The sequence below is a fragment of the Alexandromys fortis genome, unplaced genomic scaffold (assembly GCF_014885135.2).
Source record: "Alexandromys fortis isolate MF-2015 unplaced genomic scaffold, M_Fortis_MF-2015_v1.1 scaffold_57, whole genome shotgun sequence".
Classification (NCBI taxonomy): domain Eukaryota; kingdom Metazoa; phylum Chordata; class Mammalia; order Rodentia; family Cricetidae; genus Alexandromys; species Alexandromys fortis.
Window position 1 is genome coordinate 5,377,897 of NW_026067941.1, and position 12,450 is coordinate 5,390,346.

Sequence of the window (12,450 nt, forward strand, 5' to 3'; positions counted from 1 at the left end):
ATAATCTCTGAATCACATGAAGACTCTTTGATCTTTTATCTGGAAAAACAGGGATGATACCAAGAAAAAAAGTAGCCCATTTCTCAACGTTATTCCATGGACTGATTTCCATTAGGGAGAACAGATCAATACCTCTTCTTCTTTCCTGCAGGGTCATCAAGCCCTGCATATATCAATCTTTGGAGCATCCATCACCTTGCTGGACTATGTGAGCCTGTGGGTGAGTATGAATTCTCTCACATCAAGAATGAAGCTTTTACATCTTTTCTCTCCATGCATGGTCAAGAAATAGTGAGTGCTCAAGACACATGTGTAAAAAGAAAGATGATGAGTTAGCATTCACTCAAATGTGAACGAGAAAATGTGCCTCTACAACACACATAATTTTTATGGGGTAGACAAAAGTAGAAGCAGAGAAATAGAGAACACATGTAGAGTTTCAACTCACTGTTGGTTATTCTTCTCGAAGCTAAGCAGAAGGTAAAACTACCTCTGCATGCCATCTGTTTGGGAGAATAACTTCAGATGACTACAGCTTCCTTTTTTTGACAATAAAGAGAAGCATTAAGGACCTGTAAGGTGGCACCTGATGTGGGAGTGTCATATATCAATCTGTTGATTTCATTGGTTAAGCAATAAAGAAACTGCTTGGCCCTGATAGGTTAAAAGATAGGTGGGAGGAGTAAACAGAACAGAATGCTGGGAGGAAGAGGAAGTGAGCTCAGACTCGACAGCTCTGCTCTCTGGAGCAGAGACGCCATGCTCCACTCTCCCGGGCAGACATAAGCGATGAAGCTCCGACCCAGGATGGATGTAGGCTAGAATCTTCCCGGTAAGCGCACCTTGGGGTGCTTACACACATTATTAGAAATGGGCTAGTCCAGGTGCGAGAGTTAGCCAAGAAGAGGTTAGATATAATGGGCAAAGCAGTGTTTAAAAGAATATAGTTTGTGTGTTGTTATTTCGGGGCATAAGCTAGCCAGGTGGTCGGGGTGCTGGGGACGCAGCCCCGCCACTCCAATTACAACAGGCACCCAGGCATTGTGGAAGGGAGTGGAAAGGAAGAGGAGTAAGTACCTCTTCAAGGCACTCGCTAAGGGGTTCCACCAGGCAGAGTGTGTAGTAACACCAGCACTGCACAGGCTGAGTCATAAATTACAGCCCAGCCTGGGCTACATAATGAGACCCAGTGTGAGCCACAGAGTGAGACACTACTTTAAAACAAGCAAGTAATCAAATGGCAAAAGAAGGAAAGTGCCGTCAGCTATACTATCAGATACATTTAATTATGGTGACCCACCAAACTAAGAGCTAAATGATATTTTAATAGTTGAAGAAGGTCAAGGAAAGCTAAAAGTTTTGGCCTAGGTATAGAAGTAAGTCAAAAGTTGTGGAAAGTGAATATAGCTATAATTCAGCCAGTTTACATGAAATCTTACTAATATACAGAATACTTCCTCTTCATTTCAAATGTGGAGAAGTAAAATTCAATCAATAATTATCTATCTTCTTAAATTTGGAGATAGAAATTAAGAATACTCCTTCCAATACCTCTCATCTCCTCCAATTATCCATACCTGGAGTTATTCTTGTCTGAATATAAACAAACCAATGTACCCTAACTACAGGCGTTTTAAACTAGACTAAGACATGGCTGAGAATCCAGCAGGAACAACCAGACAAGCTGTTTTTCCAAGACATGCAGCTCATTTCCACTGCAGGTCTAACCGGTGGCTTTTGCCTACTCCTGCAGTAGGTGACTGAAAGTAACTGCATTTGACTAAGGAATACTTAGCTGTTGGAGAAGAAGAAAGATAACCCCTCTCGCCACTTCACTGCATGGTTGCACTCAACAGTCACATGCACTCTCGGATGGTGGCAGTCAGCACGCAGGAGGAAGTATCCACAGCCATTCACCCACGGCCTCTACTCCCCACACTGTTTTGGACTTGAGAACTACTCTGCTTAGCTCTTTGCTCTTGCTATCACATTACTGGATCCCCTATAGCCTTGATTTGAAAACTGCTATGTTTAGAAAAGGTGTTTGCAGAATTTTGTAAAGATGAAATGTCATGCCCTATTTAAAACTGAATCACCGTTGGTTCCCCTTCACTACCTTCTGAGCACCTTCCCTGAGAAAATGGTGTTATTACACTACAAGGGTCAGCTAGTGTCAGGAGCATCATGGTTATAGCTCTGTTTAGTTTCAAAGTCCTTTCCACTCTTTCTAAAAATGGGGAAACAAAATAACTGTACCGCAAAAATGTCACAGTAACCTTGATTCAGGACTTATCTGGTAAGAAAAAAAAAAACAGAAAATTGTGGGAAATTGACACCTTCCTTTTGTATTATTGATAACCTGCTGCCAAACTTCATGCCAAAGTTTGTTCCATTTTAGTTAAGAATAGTAGAAAGAATGTTTCTACCCTAAGCCTTAGTGTCCCTGCAACTGCCTTGATTAATCTTCTGGTCCTTTTAGAGACTCTGTCTACTAATGGGATATATATTGGTTAAAATTTGCAGCTTCAGACTAAGAAAAAAAAACCCTGTTTTCTTAAGTAAAATGACAGATTTAGCACACTTACTTCTTTTTCTCAAAAATGTTACTGAATTATAGTAGAATTTTATTTTTTTTTAAATGAAAAAGGATACAGTATTAGCAAGGAGAATATAGAAATGAGAAATGGACCAAAAGTTGGTGACTGAGTCAGAGTGCATCAGAGTCTATCCCTGAAAGTGTACAGCAGATGCAGAACATTGAAAATGTGCAGGAATAAGCAAGGGTGGGATCCCAGGCATATCCTGCATCCTCACCCACAGGAGACGGAACGCACCTGTAAATTTAAACAGGACATCTTGCTGAACACAAGCAGGAATTGAAGATTTCTCATAAGTAGCTGGATCTAATGATCTTTAGATTCTAAATAAAGTGTTAATAAGTTACCATGACTTAATTATGGGAAACCTTCCTGATGAAAGAATTTTTAATTTTTTGCATATTTTCATACATTTAGCTGTATCCTCTGAGTTTAATTCTTATTTTCATCTTGTTGTATTTCATCTTCTATTACTTTTCATTATATAAGTAAAATCTTCTAACAATTTTAAAAAAATTAAAGAAAATGAAAAGCACAGTAGAAAACAGAGAAAGAATGTTAATTTTTGCCAGAAGCCCATATCAGAGAGGTAAACAGCATATACAACAAGCAAACTTCTCCCACCTCCTGGGCATTTGACACTTTCCATGATTGCCTTTGGCTTTATCTGAAGCTATTTGAAATGAAAGAAACACACATGAATGCGTTGGGCCTCCAAATTTCAGCATCTTATAAAAAGATTCAGTATCAAGAGACCCTAAAGCATTACATCATAACGAAACCCCAGTGCAAGCACGAACACATCTAAAACACTCTCAGCTCCAAGAAGTTTAGAATTCTCTCTGAAAAGAGGAAGGGAAGGAGAGGGAGGAGAGGGAAGAGCAGAAGGAAAGAAAGAGAAGGAAAGAGGAAATAAACAAAGCAACACATTTTATACCACAGAATCCTCCATGGGTTTGCTTTAAGCACCACCAGGAACATGAGAAACTGGGGAGAATAGGGCAGCTAACGGCAGAGTGCTTTGTGTTGGGTAACTAGATCCCTGTACCCCTCTTTCTAGGCACAGAAGATGGGGAATAACTGGCAATTTGCAGAGTACAATGACCTGGAACTTCATTCCCTCACGGGGCTTGCCAAAATCTGGCATCAAGGAATCTACAGTCTTGGCATGAGGAAGGACTCCTTTGAAATCTGACAAACCCATGGGGTAATATGTTAACATGGCAGCAGGCCCACCCCCAACATCTGTTAAGGTCCAAGGCAAGAAAACTACACTTGAATTTCATGTTCCTCCATGAGCACAGCATTAACACAAAGTTCCAAAACTGTGAGAGTAGGTGTCACTTTCCTACCTTGTAAATAGACCTTTGCTGATACCTGAAGGGGGTGTCAGAATCAGAACTCTAGGAATCTATGGCATACTGAAACAAAGCACAGTGCCTGTGACCCAAAGCTAGAGACTCCTTTTTCCACCCAGAACACTAAGACCCTGAACATGTGGACAAACCAGACCACACCTCAGAACTCTCCAAAGTCCATGCAAACAGTTCCCTACAACAGGGCTTTGTTGCATCCACACGATGTACTGTCTCTTCAGGACTGTATCAGAGGAAATGGCCTGTAACATCCAAAGAATTGACTTAGGGCTACCATGAATTGTGAGACTGTACAGCCTAGTCAAGAAAAGCAATAAGATGTGAAGGCTTTCCCTCAGCATTGACATACTCCAGGAAGCAGGGCTTAGCTGGGAAGGGCCACAGCAGGGCGTGCTGAAGCTGGGCTTTCCTCACATGAACCTAATGGCAGCACTGACTTGGAGTCCTCATGCACCAGTTTACCTCGTTCACGTAAAGAAGCTTGAAATCCAAAACCTTTACCAAGCATCTCAGCCATCTTGGTCAGCTAAACGTCTCTCACTCACATTTTAAAAATATATTTATTTTATTTTAATTATGTATAGTGTTGCATGTCTTTGCATGAGTATGTATACATGAATATGAGTGCTTGCAGAGGTAAACAGAGGTCATTGGATGCTCTGGAGGTAAAGTTGCAGGCTACTTATGGTATGTACTGGGAACCAAACCCAGATCCTCTGAAAGAATGGTAAGTGCTCATAGCCACTGACCCATCTATCCAACCTTGTCTCTCACGTTTAACAATGAGCAGAAATGTAAAATATGATCAGAAAACCTGGACATCCATCTAATACAAAAGCTGGAGAGTAAAATAAAAGATGAAATAAAATGCAAAGTCTAAAATGATGGAGGAAGGTCACTGGCTAAAAAGAAACTGCCTTGGCCCATTTTATTGATTAGAACATAGGTGGGTGGAGTAAACAGAACAGAATGCTGGGAGGAAGAGGAAGTGAGCTCAGAGATGCCATGCTCCCCTCTCCCGGGCAGACACGATAGCTCTGCTGTCTGAGGCAGACGCAATGAACTCCGACCCAGGATGGACATAGGCTAGAATCTTCCTGGTAAGCGCACCTCGTGGTGCTACATAGATTATTAGAAATGGGTTAAGAGGTTGAAACTAATGGACCAGGCAGTGTTTAAAAGAATACAATTTGTGTGTTGTTATTTCGGGGCATAAGCTAGCCAGGCGGCCGGGGTGAAAAAAAGAAAAAGCTCTGAAAATATTACCTTTTAGTAAAATTGCAAAGTTTACAGAAAATGAATCCATCCATGAAATCAAAGTACGATTTGATAATGTTAGAAGAAGAGGAAGAGTTTGAGAGGACAGGACCTCACACAGAAAATAACCAGACATACCAAATACTTTGAAAATAAAAATTTTATGGAATAAATACAGATCACAGTCAAAAGGCCAAGAGGCAATGGTGAGAAAAAAGTTAAGCAAAATATATGTATATGGAAAACATGACAGGAAAGTAGAAGACTAGGAAATCCAACATCCAACGTGGGAGTCAAAAAACATGGGAAAAAAAGGAAATTGTCAGAAAATAAAACATTGGTTTTCAAACTGAAATGCTCTATCAAGCATTCAGCACAGCAAATTAATGGATACACTCCACTGCAAAATGTAAGAGCATTGGGGTCGTATGTTTACACATACAGACAGATACTATGCTCTGTCATGATCAGGGAAACTTCTCTTTGGCTTCTACAGTGGGGAATGAGGACAATTGCGGCTAGCCAAGGTCCCTAGAACAAGTGATGATTGAGAGCTCAACCCTAAACATCCCCTCTGAGGCTCAGGGAAGATCACCAAAAAGGGAGCAGGAAGAATATAAGAGTAGAAAGAGGGAAAGGGCTGTCAAATGTATCCAGGGCCTTACCCAAAGATTGCAGTCTTATAATAATCTTACAAACCCTCTGGGGTTGCCTATACTGGGCCTTCACAAACTGAGACTATAGCAATCACAGACGATGGCATGGGACTCATGTGGCCCTATCCCTCCCTACTGAACCATTACTACTTACGGATTCTGGGGAGGGACAGCCATTATCAATTCTGTACCCACTGGAGAGCCCAATGGGATCCAAGGGATAGTTGCACATCCACTGGAGATGGGCTCTGAGATTAAAAGCCTTGGGCTACTTCAGTTTACTCTCTCCGTTTTGTACTTGATTGGAATGGGAGCTCTGCTCCCTGCTCCTGCCATGCCTGTCACTTGTCTTATGCTTCTCTACCACAGTGTCTATCCCTTGGGAACCATAAGCCAAAATCAACTCTGTCCCTTAGGTCTCCTTGGCCGTGGTGTTCATCCCAGCCGCAGAAAGCAACTATCTTACTTTGATTTCTATTGCTGTGATAAACACCAAGACCAAACTCAAGTTATAGAAAGGGTTTGTTTCCCCCAGAATATTATAGTTCATCATCAAGGGACGTCAGAGCAGGAGCTCAAGGCCGGAATTTAGAGGCAAGAAACAGAACCATGGAGGGATGCTTCTGCTTGATTTGTTCACCATGGCTTACTCGGTGGGCTTTCTTATGCAACCCAGGACCACTTGCCCAGGGATGACATCACCCTATCACACATCAATTATTAATCAAGAAAATGCCCTACACACTTTCCTACAGGCAATCTGACTGAGGCATTTTCTCAACTGAGGCTTCTTTTTTCATTTAACTCTAGCTTTTGTGAAATTCTGGGGGGAAAAAAAGACAGTAACTGTCTTAGTTAGGGTTTCTATTGCTGTGAAGAGACACCATGACCATGGCAACAATGAAAAACATCTAATTGGGGCTGGCTTACAGTTTCCGAGGTTTAGTCCATTGTCATCATGATGAGAAACATGGGGGCATGCAGGTAGACATGGTGCTGGAGAAGGAGCTGAGAGTTCTACATCTTGATCTACAGGCAGCAGAAGGAGACTGTGTATGGCACTGGACATAGCTTGAGCTTAGAAGATCTCAAAGCCCACGCCCACAGTGACTAACACTTCCTCCAACAAGGCCACATCTCCGAATAGTGCCAATCCCTATAGGCCAAGCATTCAAACACATGAGTCTATGGGGGCCATAACTATTCAAACCACCACAGCAACTAATACAATAATTTTAAAACAAGAACACTAAGGGCAAAGATTGTATTACTTCAAGAGAGGAAACATCAGCCCATATACACAAGATCGGTATTAGAATGTTTTTACTTCTCAGAAGTAAGTATTTTAGAAGGGGAAGCGATAAAGCAGCAGCTGGCAAAGGCCTGTCTAACTGTTGACACCATAATAGGGCAGAGCCACCTACAGAGTTCAAGCTCAAGGACAGAGCAATCTGGTCACAAACTAAAATAAAAACAACTCATAATTTTCAAGTTAATTTGTGACAGTGTTGGGCTACATTTTTATGGTTGTCCTTGGCCGCATGCCCACGTCATATGTTGGACAAACTTGTAAGACTTTGCTGCACAATCTACACCATTAAATAAGTCCAAGCATGAACGAAAACAAAGGTCCTTTAGTGAGAAGCCTCTGGATTATTCACCCCAATAAAAGTTGAATCTTGTTACTGAATACAAATATGCCTGAGATGGAAGAAATGAGAACTCCCGGGTCTGCCATTGGCCATGCCAGAGGAGCAGCAGGTGGCAACTGAAGTTCCAGGTGTCAGCCTACTGGAAGGAAACTCCGTTTAGGCAAGGACACAGGACTGCAGACCCAGGAATATTTTTGGCCTCTGCTGTGCCTTTACATGTTTGCTGCAGCTCTCTTTCGCTGGTATCTAGCATGGTGTGAGTGGACATGGGGAGATCTCCACCGCCTATAAGATAGTGTGTTTATCTCTTGGGAACATCCTGTTCTACCAGGTATTTTTACCTATGGAATGCCAAGAAGAAGACCTCTCCATAAGCTGTACTGTCTAAATTGATAATATTAATAATAGCCTATACAGAGTTTGGGTGAATAAAAATAAATACACAGCGAGGGCCCATGAGTTTCACCTAAGGAGCTGCAGACACTGTAGCTCAAGTTAAAGGTTAATAACTGAGTCCCAGTAGCCCAGCTAGTTTAAATTCTTTTAACCTTCTTGTTGAGAGATGTTCACGGGTTTCATGCAGAGTGCATCGTAGCTTAAACAAAGCTTTGAAAATAAAGTTAGACTAAGATGTTTTTGTTAAATGGCTTTGAGGTTAAAAACCCAAGAAGACAATCTAAAGTTTTAGAGAGGCACATAGCTGAATGTGGAACTCTCTAAGGTCAGGGAACAAGAACAAAGCAGTCCAATTTTCATTGGCTGATATGCCTTCCTTGCTAGGATTGGTTGATGACCAAAGAGGATGATTAATCCCTTATGTCCATTTTTGCCCTCAATCTCCTGATATCAAAAAAACCATTGATGAGTGGGGGGACATAGCCTAAAGATTAAATGTGGAACTACTGATTCTTTTTCATATATAAAACTTTAGGTTTGTGATTCCTTTAAGATCCCTTATAAGATTACCTTTCAAGATAAGTAATAAAGTAATTGGTCCTTTCTTTGTAAAAAAAAAAAAAAAAATTTCTCCGCAAAATGTAGCCTGCCAGTAAAAAAACCTGACAAGAACATCTTGTTTGCCCACATATTAATCTACAAGTTGCTTGGGTATGAATGTACGTGGGTTTTGGGGATAATTTGTTTTTCACCTGTATATAATAAATGTTTAATCATGCAAGGGATATGGAAAACATGCTGTTCTTCACTGTTTGTTTTTCATCCCTTGTAATCATTCACTTGAAAAGCAGAACATAACCACATTGTAATTCCTGAAAAACTTTGTAGAAAAATAGTATACAGTAGAGAAAGAACAGAAAAAGAACACGAGAGAATATAGAATAGAAAAGGAAGCCATCAAGAGAGTGTGTGAGTGTTACCTTTCCTAAACCCTCCTCAGATAGAAAACTCTAGTTTAGGCCGACTCCGTGGATTCCTCTCAAAGTCCTGCTGTACTGCTGGAGGCTTCCCCCTACCTACCCCGCCCCCACATCGGAGATAAAGGTCAAAGGATGTGAGCAAAAGGGAACCCCCCCCCCCCCGTGCCAGCTATAAGATTTCAGGACAAGAGAGTCCAGAGATAGATGCGCACAAAATGGTCATCACTACGATTGTCATATCCCTCACAGAGCTGCTTTCAAACCAATGGTAGGAGGTGGGAAAGCCTAAACCAGCTAGGTGTGTATGTGTGTGTGTGTAAATATACACATTAAATAACACTAGTATTTCCAGATGTGCTCTTCCTTAACCCACTCCTGAGAACAAGAGTTAGATCACAATAAATCAGAATAATTGCAAACTTCCTCTTCCTAACAGAGGAAGAACAGAGGAAGAACATTTACTAGAAGAAGTCATCCTAGCACCTGCCAGATGCTTCCCAGAATTTAGTTGTCATGGTGGCCCCCTAGATCCTCTTAGAATGGACATTATGTGCTCTTTGGAAGGCAAAGCCAGACAGTGGCCAGCAGTCTCAGAAGCCTTCTTCTAAAATTGCCATCAATGTCTGTTCATTTATTGTTTTTCTCTACAGAGAGGATTCAGTTTGCTGGTCTAGTCATTATCTGATTTAGGGATGTATGTATCTAGAGAATAGTATTTCAAAACCCAGCACAACAGTTATCCTGATAGAAAAGGTAGGAGTGAGTACATGCTCTGCAAAAACAAACAAACAAAAACGGTATGTCACAGATACATTACTACTTCAGTACTAATCTTGAAAGCTCTCCACTTTACATACACAGTGCTATGGTACATTCTGTCTGCAAGTTAAACTGAGTTAAGGGATGCCCATGTACGTGGTAACGCTGTTTTCTGGCTGTGAGAGTGCCCAGAAAAGATGAACAGTGTATCAGTTGACTAAATGAATGAGATTCGCTTTTACCAGTGTGATGGGTATCATCTAGTCTTTGGAGTGCCAAAAGACAACAAAAGAGCATCCTCTCCTCTCCTCTCCTCTCCTCTCCTCTCCTCTCCTCTCCTCTCCTCTCCTCTCCTCTCCTCTCCTCGCCTCTCCTCTCCTCTCCCCTCTTCGATTCTCCTCTTTTCACCCTCTCTAAAATGGGATGTCCCTCTTCTATGGCCACCTGATGCCACAGCTCTTAAGTTCCCTAGTCTTTGAACTGCAGACTCCTGGAGCAACATCTACTCCCATACCAGCTCCTGGGCTGGCACCTTCAAGCTGTGGTCCACCACTGCTCCTGTGTGTCTCATGTCTCCAAAGAGCAGCTGACTACACCACGGGCTTTCTCTCACTGGCTTACAGATGATGCTGTGTGGGACTTGCCCCCTGTAACTGCACAGCTAGTCCCATTTCCTAATAAATCCCTCATAGAGCTACATTCCTTGATGGCTCTGTTTCTCCCATGGCTCCTCATTAATATCCACATATGTGAAGACTTGGAGAGAAGTCAGTCAGGTGCAAACCAGCGAAAGAGCCTCCGGGCAATGGTGGAGCTTTGGCAAATTCAGGTCTCGAAACTGGAGAGAAACTGTGCAGAAACTGGTGATCCTCGCTCTGAGGAAATTATAATACCAATTACATACTTCTAGTCAAATGAGCCCTGCTCGCCCCTCCTCTCAGACTCCATCCCAAACTCCATTAACCCCTTTCCATGTTGACACTTGTTTAAATCTCTCATAATCTGGAATGTGATTAAGTTACAGGTGGAGCTGAGAAATGCATCACCCGTTTCACGAGTGTGTGCGCTATATTTTATGTTTGGAATAAAATGCCAACAGGTCATACTAATTAATTTTTTCTTCTATATTTGAAGTTAGGACTATTTGAACTCATTATTCAAATTTATGTCAAATGGTGCATATATTAGCACTAGTTCTTTCTGGTAAATTCGAATCTTGCAGCAACCAATCGACAAGAATACTCTTTTATCAACAAAAAACTTCTAACTTCTCCAGGCACAAAAATCAAACATGTCAAGTATGATTTCTAGAATGTCCATCTCCCCACAAATGCCAAATGGGGCCAGGGAATAGAAGTGGCTCCAACATCTGCCAAAGGGGTTAACTTGCTCAAACTAGTGAAAACCAAAGTTGGTAAAGGTTACAATGGAAGGTGCTTAGAGGCTTAAGGAAACTTGAAAACTATTTTTCGAAGATCAAGAGATACAATGCAAAAACAATCAAATAATTTTGTCAAGTTTTTTAAATAATTTTTTTATTGTAGAGTTATAAAATCCCTTGCCCATGTGCTGCCCTTCCCCAGGGTCTTTGAATACATTGTTTTTCTGGTGTAATTGAGCCCTGAGAAAGCCTATGAGAATTTACACCAGATGGAAACTTACACTTAATGCTTATGTAAGCTTTGTGAGTCCCTGGATGCTGGGTTAAGCAAGGCACATGCCTCCACCCAGTCATAGTGCTAAGAGCCCAAGTCTACCTGATCAGAGAATAGCTCTGGGAGGAAAAGCAAGGTATCTGGCATCATTTATGAGTAAGTCATTCTCCTGGTTAGCAAGGCCAACCAGGCCAGAACAGAATTTTTATGAACATGCACTCTGGAAGCACGATATACTGTGTGCTATATTAAAGGTACGTTCTCTGTAATCATGTTATAAGGGCTTGGATCCATATCATGACAGGATACCGTTTACATGAGTCTCGGAGTGGATAGTACAAAACTGAATTAATAAGATGCTGACAGGAAAGACTATATGCCAGGAGAAGGAGGGACAGGAAATACAGAGAGGAGGGAGGAGGAAGAGCAAAGGAAAGGAAAAGATGACAAAGAAGAGACAGAAGGGAAAAATAACTTTGATTAATGTAAAAATATCTGTTTTGTTATTTTCTTGGCTACAATGCTGAGAAGTGAAAGCCATTATGGTCTGAGTGTCCTCAATGGTGCAACTCCCAAATGAGCAAGGTGGTGCTCATACCATGTGCCTTTGATTCCTAGTGGTCACCCATATGTAGGAGCCGTATGTTCACCAAGGTGTAATTACAGAAGTAATATATAAATATAAGGAAAACAAGCTTTGAAAGACAGTCTCTCATCAATTCCAATACTGAGCTCAGGAGGATGAAGGCAGAATTGAGGACAGAGTGGACAGGACAAGAATAGGCCCAGTCTGTCACCCAGTAAGCCTTCCAGGAAAAGCCATGAGTATGCAGTGTTGAAATAGGAGCGGCGGGGCTGCGTCCCCAACACCCCGGCCGCTTGGCTAGCTTATGCCCGAAATAACAACACACAAACTGTATTCATTTAAAGAACTGCTTGGCCCATGAACTCTAGCCCTTACAGACTAATTCTCGCACCTGGTCTAGCCCATTTCTAATGATGTTTGTAAGCACCCCAAGGTGCGCTTACCGGAAAGATTCTAGCCTAAGTCCATCGTGGGTTGCAGCTGCCTGGGAGAGCTGAGCATGGCGTCTCTGCTCCAGCAGAGCTGTCGGGTCTCTC

General features: G+C 41.8%; 1 protein-coding gene across 1 annotated transcript in view; it reads right to left on the reverse strand.

The window, feature by feature from the left end:
* The window catches only part of Dgki (diacylglycerol kinase iota), a 301,404-nt gene that overhangs the window by 95,664 nt on the left and 193,290 nt on the right, over window positions 1-12,450 (reverse strand). The gene's annotated exons all lie outside the window — the stretch shown is intronic.